Here is an 11,277-nt window from a genome sequence, read left to right as displayed (position 1 = left end):
TGGGAGAGTTGGCGCTCTGGGAGTGTTGACGCTCTGGGACAGTTGGCGCTCTGGGAGAGTTGGACAGTTGACGCTCTGGGAGAGTTGGCGCTCTGGGACAGTTGGCGCTCTGGGAGAGTTGGCGCTCTCGGACAGTTGGCGCTCTGGGAGAGTTGGCGCTCTGGGAGAGTTGGTGCTCTGGGACAGTTGGAGAGTTAGCGCTCTTGGATAGTTGACGCTCGGGATAGTGGCGCTCTGGGAGAGTTGGAGAGTTGACGCTCTGGGACAGTTGCGCTCTGGGACAGTTGTCGCTCTGGGACAGTTGTCGCTCTGGGACAGTTGGCGCTCTCGGAGAGTTGGCGCTCTCGGAGTTGGCGCTCTGGGACAGTTGGCGCTCTGGGAGAGTTGGCGCTCTGGGACAGTTGGAGAGTTGGCGCTCTGGGAGAGTTGACGCTCTGGGATAGTTGGCGCTCTGGGACAGTTGGAGAGTTGGTGCTCTGGGATAGTTGACGCTCTGGGACAGTTGACGCTCTGGGAGAGTTGACGCTCTGGGACAGTTGTCGCTCTGGAACAGTTGACGCTCGGGGAGAGTTGACGCACTGGGAGAGTTGACGCTCTGGGACAGTTGGCGCTCTGGGAGAGTTGGCACTCTGGGAGAGTTGGAGAGTAGATGCTCTGGGACAGTTGGCGCTCTGGGAGAGTTGGTGCTCTGGGACAGTTGGCGCTCTGGGAGAGTTGGCGCTCTGGGAGAGTTGGAGAGTAGACGCTCTGGGACAGTTGGCGCTCTGGGTGAGTTGACGCTCTGGGACAGTTGGCGCTCTGGGAGAGTTGACGCTCTGGGACAGTTGGCGCTCTGGGACAGTTGGCGCTCTGGGACAGTTGGCGCTCTGGGAGAGTTGGCGCTCTGGGAGAGTTGGAGAGTTGACGCTCTGGGAGAGTTGACGCTCTGGGAGAGTTGACGCTCTGGGAGAGTTGACGCTCTGGGAGAGTTGACGCTCTGGGACAGTTGACGCTCTGGGACAGTTGGGGCTCTAGGAGAGTTGACGCTCGGCTTTGTTTTATTTTCGCAGGGGGAAGCAGCGGGTCATTCACCGTGAGTCAGGGCCGGTCCAGGATAGACGCGGCCTTGGGCCAAACCGTCCTCATGACCTGCGCCCACACGGCCAAGCGCTCCGGAGGTGTCGCCCTCTACAGCTGGCACAGGAACGGCGAGCGAGTCTCCAACGAAACGCCGGCGTACGCGGGGCGCGTCGACGGGCCGCGGCGAGACGGCCGCTCTCACGCCTCCCTGCGCCTGGCGGACGTGAGGGAGAGCGACTCTGGCGTTTATCACTGCAGGGTGTGGATCCACCCACTGGGCCAGGCTGAGGGGGAAGGCGTGAGCCTGGAGGTGAACGCGGCAGGTGAGTGGTTTATCCGCGCGGGCGGGCAGCGTCCGTGGAGAACGCGGGCGGGTGCATCCCATCCTGCGATCGCCAACACCGGGCGGCGCGGCGGGCACGGTAGAGCTGCTTCCTCGCCGCGCCGGAGACACGGGTTCCATCCCGACCCCAGAACAGAGCTCAGTCTGAAGAAGGGTCTCGTCCTGAAACGTCACCCGTTCCTTCTCTCCAGAGATGCTGCCTGACCCGCTGAGTTACTCCAGCATTTTGTGATGCCTTCGGTTTGTACCTGCATCTGCAGTTATTTACCTACAGAACAGAGTTTGTACGTTTCTACCCAAGACCTGCATGGGCTTTCTCCGGGTGCTCCGGTTTCCTCCCACACCCCCCAAGACGTACAGTACAGGTTTGCAGGCTGACTGGCTTGGTACAATTATAAATCGTGCAGCGTAGGTTCACCAGGGATGGCAGGACTGTCATATGAGTAAAGAGGTCCTTCTGCAGTTGTACAGGGCCCTGGTGAGACTGCACCTGGAATACTGTGTGCAGTTTTGGTCTCCAAATTTAAGGAAGGATATTCTTGCTATTGAGGGCGTGCAGCGTAGGTTTACTAGGTTAATTCCCGGAATGGCAGAACTGTCATATGAGGAAAGAGATCCTACTGCAGTCGTACAGGGCCCTAGTGAGACCGCACCTGGAGTACTGTGTGCAGTTTTGGTCTCCTAATTTCAGGAAGGGCGTCCTTGCTATTGAGGCAGTGCAGCGTAGGTTCACCAGGTTAATCCCCGGGTTGGTGGGACTGTCATATGATGGGCTTGTATTCACTAGAGTTTAGAAGGATGAGAGGGGGATCTTATAGAGACGTATAAAATTATAAAGGGACTGGACAAGCTAGACGCAGGAAAAATGTTCCCAATGTTGGGGGAGTCCAGAACCAGGGGCCACACACACAGTCTAGTCTTAGAATAAAGGGGAGGCCATTTAAAACTGAGTGGCAGTTGAGAAGAAACTTTTTCACCCAGAGAATTTGTTGTGAATTTGTGGGATTCTCTGCCACAGAGGGCAGTGGAGGCCAAATCACTGGATGGATTTAAGAGAGAGTTAGATAGAGCTCTAGGGGCTGGTGGAATCAAGGGATATGGGGAGAAGGCAGGCACGGGTTACTGATTGTGGATGATCAGCCATGATCACAATGAATGGCGGTGCTGGCTCGAAGGGCCAAATGGCCTCCTCCTGCACCTATTTTCTATGTCTCCATGTGTCTATGTCCCGAGTGTGTGTTGGATAGTGTTCGTGTGCGGGGATCGCTGGTCGGCGCGGTTCCGATGGGCCGAAGGGCCTGTGTTTGCGTCGTTACTCTAAACTAAACTAAACTAAAAATTAGCCTATTGGGGAACCTCCCTGTCTAAGGTCATCTGTTACCAGCCCTGATTTATCTTGGTCTTTTCTTGCTTCCAGTACCACTAGGGTTGCCAACTGTCCCTTATTAGCCGGGACATCCCATATTATGGGCTAAATTGGTTTGGCCCGTAAGGGACCACTCTTGTCCCGTATTAGGCCCTGGGGGCGCTGTAGGCCTGGACATTGTAGGCCCGGACGCAGTGGGCCCGGATACTGTAGGCCCGGACAGTGTAGGCCCGGACACTGCAGGCCCGGACAGTGTAGGCCCGGACAGTGTAGGCCCGGACTGTGTAGGCCCGGACACTGTAGGCTCGGACACTGTAGGGCCCTGACACTGTAGGGCCCGGACACTGTAGGCCCGGACACTGTAGGCCCGGACACTGTAGGCCCGGACACTGTAGGCCCGGACACTGTAGGCCCGGACACTGTAGGGCCCGGACACTGTAGGCCCGGACACTGTAGGCCCGGACGCAGTAGGCCCGGACATTGTAGGTCCGGACAGTGTAGGTCCGGACACTGTAGGCCCGGACGCTGTAGGCCCGGACACTGTAGGCCCAGACAGCGTAGGCCCTTCTGTAGGCCCGGACGCTGTAGGCCCGGACACTGTAGGGCCCGGACACTGTAGGCCTGGACGCTGTAGGCCCGGAGGCCCGTGCACCGCCTAACGGAGGTTGGGTATTGGTGGAGCGGGAGCACATGGCCGCTGGCTGGGTGAGGTCACGTGGGGGGCGGGGCGGTGACGTCACCTTTTGTCCCTTATTTGGGAGTGAGATAGTTGGCAACCGCTACTCCAGTACCACCCTCCCCACCCCTTCTCCCATGAGTCTGCAGAATGGTCCCGACCTGAAGCGTCACTGACAGTCTCCATTTTCCCCATGACCGCTGAGTTACTCGGTCAACGTTGTGCCTACCTCCGGTGGAAAAACCAGCATCTGAGGTTCATTTCCTACACAATGATAAACTGTTCGGATCCGCCCGCAAGTAGCTTTTGGGCTGGACTGGCCCTGAGGGGCCGAATGGCCCGTTCCCGTTGGCAGGTTCTCAGCTGTTGTCCTCTCCACAGGGAAGATGAAAAATGTCAGCTTTCTCCTGCTGGTCCTGGGGTTGTCGGTCGTGTTGGAAGGCTGCATCCTTCTCGCCAGCGTCCTCCTCTACAGGCAATCCCGCAGACCTAAACGTAAGGACCATTAACTATTTAACTCCAACTCAGTAGGTCAATGTGTCACACACTATCGTTTCCCCCTATGGGACTGGATGGGACAGTGTGTCACACACTATCGTTTCCCCCTATGGGACTGGATGGGACAGTGTGTCACACACTATCCCTTCCCCCTATGGGACTGGATGTCACACACTATCCTTTCCCCTATGGGACTGGATGGGACAGTGTGTCACACACTATCGTTTCCCCCTATGGGACTGGATGGGTCAGTGTGTCACACACTATCCCTTCCCCCTATGGGACTGGATGGGACAGTGTGTCACACACTATTGTTTCTCCCCTCTCGGACTTGTTGGGTCAGTGTGTCACACACTATCCTTAACCCGCTCTTGGACTTATGGGGATAGGGGGTATGGGGCGAAGGCAGGAACGGGGTACTTATTGAGAGTGATCAGCCATGATCACATTGAATGGCGGTTCTGGCTCGAAGGGCTGAATGGCCTCCTCCTGCACCTATTGTCTATTGTCTATTGACTTGTTGGGTCAGTGTGTCACACACTATCCTCCCCCCCCTCCTCTGGGACTTGTTGGGTCAGCGTGTCACACACTATCCTCCCCCCCCCCCCCCCCCTCCTCTGGGACTTGTTGGGTCAGTGTGTCACACACTATCCTCCCCCCCCTCCTCTGGGACTTGTTGGGTCAGCGTGTCACACACTATCGTTTCCCTCTCTGGGACATCTTGGGTCAGTGTGTCACACACTATCCTCCCCCCCCTCCTCTGGGACTTGTTGGGTCAGTGTGTCACACACTATACTTTCCCCTTATGGGACTGGATGGGACAGTGTGTCATACACTATTGGGTCAATGTGTCACACACTATCATTTCCTCCCTCTGGGACTGGATGGGTCAGTGTGTCACACACTATCGTTTCCCCCTTTGGTACTTGTTGGGTCAGTGTGTCACACATTATCCCTTCCCCTTAGGGGACTGGATGGGACAGTGTGTCACACACTATTGTTCCCCCCCCCCTGGGACTTGTTGGGTCAATGTGTCACACACTATCATTCCCCCCCCCCCCCCCCTCCTCTGGGACTTGTTGAGTCAGTGTGTCACACACCACCCCTTCCCCCTCTGGGACTTGTTGGGTCAGTGTGTCACACACTATGTAGAGGGTGTGAGCTACAGGGAGAGGTTGAGCAGGCTGGGTCTCTATTCCATGGAGCGCAGGAGGATGAGGGGTGATCTTATAGAGGTGTACAAAATCACGAGAGGAATAGATCGGGTAGACGCACAGAGTCTCTTGCCCAGAGTAGGGGAAATGAGGACCAGAGGGCATAGGTTCAAGGGGAAGGAGAAAAGATTTAATAGGAATCTGAGGGGTAACGTTTTCACGCAGAGGGTGGTGGGTGTATGGAGCGAGCTGGCAGAGGAGGTAGTTGAGGTTGGGACCATCCCAACGTTTAAGAAACAGTTGGACAGGTACATGGATAGGACGGGTTTGGAGGGATATGGAGCAGGTGGGACTAGTGTAGCTAGGACATTGTTGGCTAGTGCGGGCAAGTTGGGCCGAAGGGCCTGTTTCCACACTGTGTCACTCTATGACTCTAATATGACTCTAATTAATAAGATTGGAAATTTCTTTCTCTGGAAAGCCAGAAATTGAGGGGTGACCTTAAGGGACGTAGAACATGAAACAGCACAGCACATGAATGGGCCATTCGGCCCACAATGTTTGTGCCAAACACGATGACTGGTTAAACTGGTTCCATCTGCCTGGTCCTTGTGTCTGTAATTGTATCTTTTCTCTTTTTATCTCCTTTATTTCACAGGTACCATTCTGGATCAAAGGTTGGTGGTTACTACACACCTCAACATTAGGTTTAGCACCTCCCCCACCCCTCCCCACTCCCCCCTCCCATCAGGCAAGAGGTACAGAAGTGTAAAAATTAGTGGTTGCCAACTTCCTCACTCCCAAATAAGGGACAAAAGGTGAAGTCACCGCCCCACGCCCCACGTGACCTCACCCAGCCAGCGGCCACGTGCTCCAGCTCCACTACGCAACCTCCGTTAGGCGAACACACTCGGCCCCGCACCCCGAATACACTCCATTAGCCTACACTGTCCGTCCGGGCCTACAGCGGCCCCCGAGCCTACGATGTCTGGGCCTACAGCGCCCCAGGGCCTACAGTGTCCGGGCCTACAGTGTCCGGGCCTATGATGTCCGGGCCTATGGTGTCCGGACCTACATTGTCCGGGCCTACAACGCCCCCGGGTATACATTGCCCGGGCCTACAGTGTCCGGGCCTATAGCGTCCAGGCCTACAGTGCCCCCCCCCCCAGGCCTAATACAGGACAAGGGCGGTCCCATACGGGACAAACAAATTTAGCCCAAAATACGGGATGTCCCGGCTAATACGGGACAGTTGGCAACCCTAGTGAAAACGCACACCTCCAGATTCAGGGACAGTTTCTCCCCGGCTGTTATCAGGCAACTGAACCATCCCACCACAACCAGAGAGCAGTCCTGAACTACCGTCTACCTCATTGGTGACCCTCGGACTATCCTTGATCGGACATTTCTGGCTTTACCTTGCACTGAAAATTATTCCCTTACCATGTATCAGTACGCTGCAAATGGCTGGATTGTAATCATGTGTTGTCTTTCTGCTCACTGGTTAGCACGCAGCAGAAAGCTTTTCACTGTACCTCACATGACAATATACTAAACTAACTGAACTAAGGGACGAGCACAGTTGTTGTGTGAAAGGGCTCATACAGGGATAACTATTCCCTCTTGGACACAGACTGCTGGAGTAACTCAGCGGGTCAGCCAGCATCTCTGGAGAGAAGGAATAGACAATAGACAATAGGTGCAGGCGTAGGCTATTCGGCCCTTCGAGCCTGTACGCACCGCCATTTAATGTAATCATGGCTGATCATTCTCAATCAGTACCCCGTTCCTGCCTTCTCCCCATACCCCCTGACTCCGCTATCCTTAAGAGCTCTATCTAGCTCTCTCATGAATGCATTCAGAGAATTGGCCTCCACTGCCCTCTGAGGCAGAGAATTCCACAGATTCACAACACTCTGACTGAAAAAGTTTTTCCTCATCTCTGTTCTAAATGGCCGACCCCTTATTCTTAAACTGTGTGTGGCCCCTGGTTCTGGACTCCCCCAACATTGGGAACATGTTTCCTGCCTCTAACATGTCCAACCCCTTAATAATCTTATACGTTTCGATAAGATCCCCTCTCATCCTTAGAGAATGAGACGTTTCAGGTTGGGATCCATCTTTGACCCGAAACGTCGCCCATTCCTTCTCTCCAGAGATGCCGGCTAGCCCGCTGAGTTACTCCAGCGTTTGGTGTCTGTGTTTGCCGTGATCCAGCGTCTGTGATTCCTTCCTCCGCTAACTGTTCTCTCTTTATTGCCACAGTTCGGACCCATTCCCCCTGATTGCAACGGCCCCAGGCGGTAAGTGAAGTCAGCGCGTTACCCAGAGCTGGGGGTGCCAACTTTCGGACTCCCAAATAAGGGACACGGGGTGACGTCACCGCCCCGCGCCCCACGTGACCTCACCCAGCCAGCGCCCCAGCCTTTCCAATCCTTCCTCATATGTAGATCAATCGGCTTCTGTAAGTTGTCCTTCGTGGGTGGGATAGAATAGTGTGACCGTCTGGCTATGGCCTGAATGGCAGAAGAGTTGAACCGGTACTTTGGATCTGTCTTCACTGAGGAGGATACAAACAATCTCCCAGGGGTGGGGAGAACAGGGAATGGGGCGGGGCTTCTGTGCAAAGTAGGTGGGCTGGGCGTGCAAATCTGCATACATTAATATGCGCATGATTGATTTTGCAGATGACCCAACTTTACCTGATTTGGACGGCGAGACAGAACTGGTGAGTCCAGTTGCGACAACCCCGCAGCCGATGGCGGGCCCGAGATAAAATCCGGAGAGGCTAGGGGGGGGGGAAATGGCAGACTTAACTCCGTTGACTTTGCAACGGCACAGAGGTGGAAAGTGGATCTGCAACGGGCGTTAAATACATTGGCGGGATCTCCGGGTAAGGGCGGTCGCGGTGGCGCGGCGGTAGAGTTGCCGCCTTACAGCGAATGCAGCGCCGGAGACCCGGGTTCCATCCCGACCGCGGGTGCTGCCTGTACGGAGTTTGTACGTTCTCCCCCCCCCCCCCCGTGACCTGAGTGGGTTTTCAGAATCAGAATCAGAATCAGAATCAGAATGACCTTTATTGTCATCCAAATAAAACAAGTCTTTTGGATGAGATTTCGTCAGCCACAGTCCAACAGTGAGAGCAATAAAATATACAATTACACACACAACCACAAACCAACACAAAACACAACAAGAAAAAGATCTTTAGAAGGATGAGAGGGGATCTTATTGAAACGTGCAAGATTATCAAGGGATTGGACACGCTAGAGGCAGGCAACATGTTCCCGATGTTGGGGGGAGTCCAGAACCAGGGGCCACACACAGTTTAAGAATAAGGGGTAGGCCATTTAGAACGGAGATGAGGAAAAACTTTTTCAGTCAGAGAGTTGTGAATCTGTGGAATTCTCCGCCTCAGAAGGCAGTGGAGGCCAATTCTCTGGATGCATTCAAGAGAGAGCATCTCTCGAAGACGTGCGGGTTTGTAGGTTAACTGGTTAAAAAGTTAATTTGCAAGTCAAATCGGTAATAAGAGTTGTGAATCTGTGGAATTCTCTGCCACAGAGGGCAGTGGAGGCCAATTCACTGGATGGATTTAAGAGAGAGTTAGATAGAGCTCTAGGGGCTAGTGGAATCAAGGGATATGGGGAGAAGGCAGGCACGGGTTACTGATTGTGGATGATCAGCCGTGATCACAGTGAATGGCGGTGCGTACAGGCTCGAAGGGCCGAATGGCCTCCTCCTGCACCTATTTTCCGTGTTTCTCCGTTTCTAAGTTTACAAGCTCGCACGTCTTTGGGAAGTGGGACTAGACCGGAGCAGCCGGAGAATAGGGTCACTGGGTGAATGTACAAACAGGGAGAGGAAAGCCAAATGCAATGCTAGCATTTGTTGCCTCAGGGTTTTGTAAAATTGCAAATCGTCCCTAGTGTGTGTGCGGGATAGTGCCGGGGTACGGAGATCGCTGGTCGGAGCGGACTCGGTGGTCCGAAGGGCCTGTATCGCTAAACTAAACTAGATCTGTCTGAAGAAGGGTCTCGACCCGAAACGTCACCCATTCCTTCTCTCCCGAGATGCTGCCTGACCCGCTGAGTTACTCCAGCATTTAGTGAATAAATAGATTTGTCATCAGCTTTCTTTGCCTTCTCCAGGAATCCCAGCCGGCCGACGTACCGATCTACATCCCAATGGAAAGGTTGGTACCGAGCCTGCAACCGGGAATGTCATTCACGAACCGTGGCCTTCATGACAAGAGGAGTTGAGTACAGGAGCATAGAGGTCAATAGACAATGGACAACAGACAATAGGTGCAGGAGGAGGACATTCGGCACTTCGAGCCTGTACGCACCGCCATTCAGTCTGAAGAAGGGTCTCGACCCGAAACATCGCCCATTCCTTCTCTCCCGAGATGCTGCCTGACCCGCTGAGTTACTCCAGCATTTTGTGAATAAATACCACCATTCAATGTGATCATGGCTGATCATTCTCAATCAGTACCCCGTTCCTGCCTTCTCCCCGTACCCCCTGACTCCGCTATCCTTAAGAGCTCTATCTAGCTCTCTCTTGAATGCATTCAGAGAATTGGCCTCCACTGCCTTCTGAGGCAGAGAATCCCACAGATTTACAACTCTCTGAGTGAAAAGGTTTTTCCTCATTTGTAGATTTAGATTTGGATTTTAGATTTAGAGATACAGCACGGAAACAGGCCCTTCGGCCCACCGAGTCCGCGCAGCCCAGCGATCCCCGCACATTGACACTATCCTACACACACTAGGGACAATTTTTACATTTACCCAGTCAATTAACCTACATACATGTACGTCTTTGGAGTGTGGGAGGAAACCGAAGATCTCGGAGAAAACCCACGCAGGTCACGGGGAGAACGTACAAACTCCGTACAGATGGCGCCCATAGTTAGGATCGAACCTGAGTCTCCGGCGCTGCATTCGCTGTAAGGCGGCAACTCTACCGCTGCGCCACCGTGCCGCTCATCTCCGTTCTAAATGGCCTACCCCTTATTCTTAAACTGTGGCCCCTGGTTCTGGACACCCCCAACATTGGGAACATGTTTCCTGCCTCTAACGTGTCCAACCCCTTAATAATCTTATACGTATCGATAAGATCCCCCCGTCATCCTTCTAAATTCCAGTGTGTACAAGCCTAGTCGCTCCAGTCTTTCAACATATGACAGTCCCGCCATTCCGGGAATTAACCTAGTAAACCTACGCTGCACGCCCTCAATAGCAAGAATATCCTTCCTCAAATTTGGAGACCAGAACTGCACACAGTACTCCAGGTGCGGTCTCACTAGGGCCCTGTACAACTGCAGAAGGACCTCTTTGCTCCTATACTCAACTCCCCTTGGAATGAAGGCCAACATGCCATTGGCTTTCTTCACTGCCTGCTGTACCTGCATGCTTCCTTTCAGTGACTGATGCCCTAGGACACCCAGATCTCGTTGTACGTCCCCTGCAATTGTCCGGGGCCTTAGTGAGACCGCACCTGGAGTACTGTGTGCAGTTTTGGTCTCCAAATTTGAGGAAGGACATTCTTGCTATTGAGGAAGCTTGTGTACACTGGAATTTAGAAGGATGAGAGGGGATCTTATTGAAACATATAACATTATTAAGGAATTCAACACGGTAGAGGCAGAAAACATGTTGCCAATGTTGGGGGAGTCCAGAACCAGGGGCCACAGTTTAAGAATAAGGGGTCGGCCATTTAGAACTTAGATGAGGAAAAACATTTTTTCACTCAGAGAGTTGTGAATCTGTGGCATTCTCTGCCTCAGAAGGCTGTGGAGGCCAATTCTCCGGATGCTTTCAAGAGAGAGCTAGATAGAGCTCTTAATGATAGCGGAGTCAGGGGATATGGGGAGAAGGCAGGCACGGGGAGAAGGCAGGGCCGATTGGCCTCCTCCTGCATCTATTGTCTATTGTCTATTGTCTACACCGCTGATAGACACAAAATGTAACTCAGCGGGTCAGGCAGCATCTCTGGAGAGAAGGAAATGGGTGGCGTTTCGGGCCGAGACCCTTCCTCGGATCGCTGATAGGACCGCCTTACGTTTGGCACCAGAGACACAGCGTGGAAACAGGCCCTTCGGCCCACCGGGTCCACGCCGACAGGCGACCACCACGCACGCTAACACTATCCTGCACACACATAAAGGGGCGGCCAT

At 53.8% G+C, this 11,277-nt stretch overlaps 1 pseudogene across 1 annotated transcript in view; it reads left to right on the top strand.

Moving 5' to 3' along the window:
- Window positions 1–9,358, top strand: part of LOC144602852 (discoidin domain-containing receptor 2-like) — a 73,847-nt pseudogene extending 64,489 nt beyond the window's left edge. Inside the window, exons 17-22 of the transcript XR_013548516.1 lie at window positions 1,050–1,382; window positions 3,826–3,939; window positions 5,755–5,773; window positions 7,362–7,399; window positions 7,784–7,824; window positions 9,248–9,358. The product of XR_013548516.1 is annotated as a discoidin domain-containing receptor 2-like (transcript). The remainder of the gene's footprint in view (window positions 1–1,049; window positions 1,383–3,825; window positions 3,940–5,754; window positions 5,774–7,361; window positions 7,400–7,783; window positions 7,825–9,247) is intronic.
- The last annotated feature ends 1,919 nt before the right edge of the window (window positions 9,359–11,277 follow it).

This window comes from Rhinoraja longicauda, chromosome 19 (assembly GCF_053455715.1).
Source record: "Rhinoraja longicauda isolate Sanriku21f chromosome 19, sRhiLon1.1, whole genome shotgun sequence".
Classification (NCBI taxonomy): Eukaryota; Metazoa; Chordata; class Chondrichthyes; order Rajiformes; family Arhynchobatidae; genus Rhinoraja; species Rhinoraja longicauda.
The sequence above is the reverse complement of the archived record's forward strand: the minus strand, read 5'-3'. Positions and strand labels throughout refer to the sequence as shown.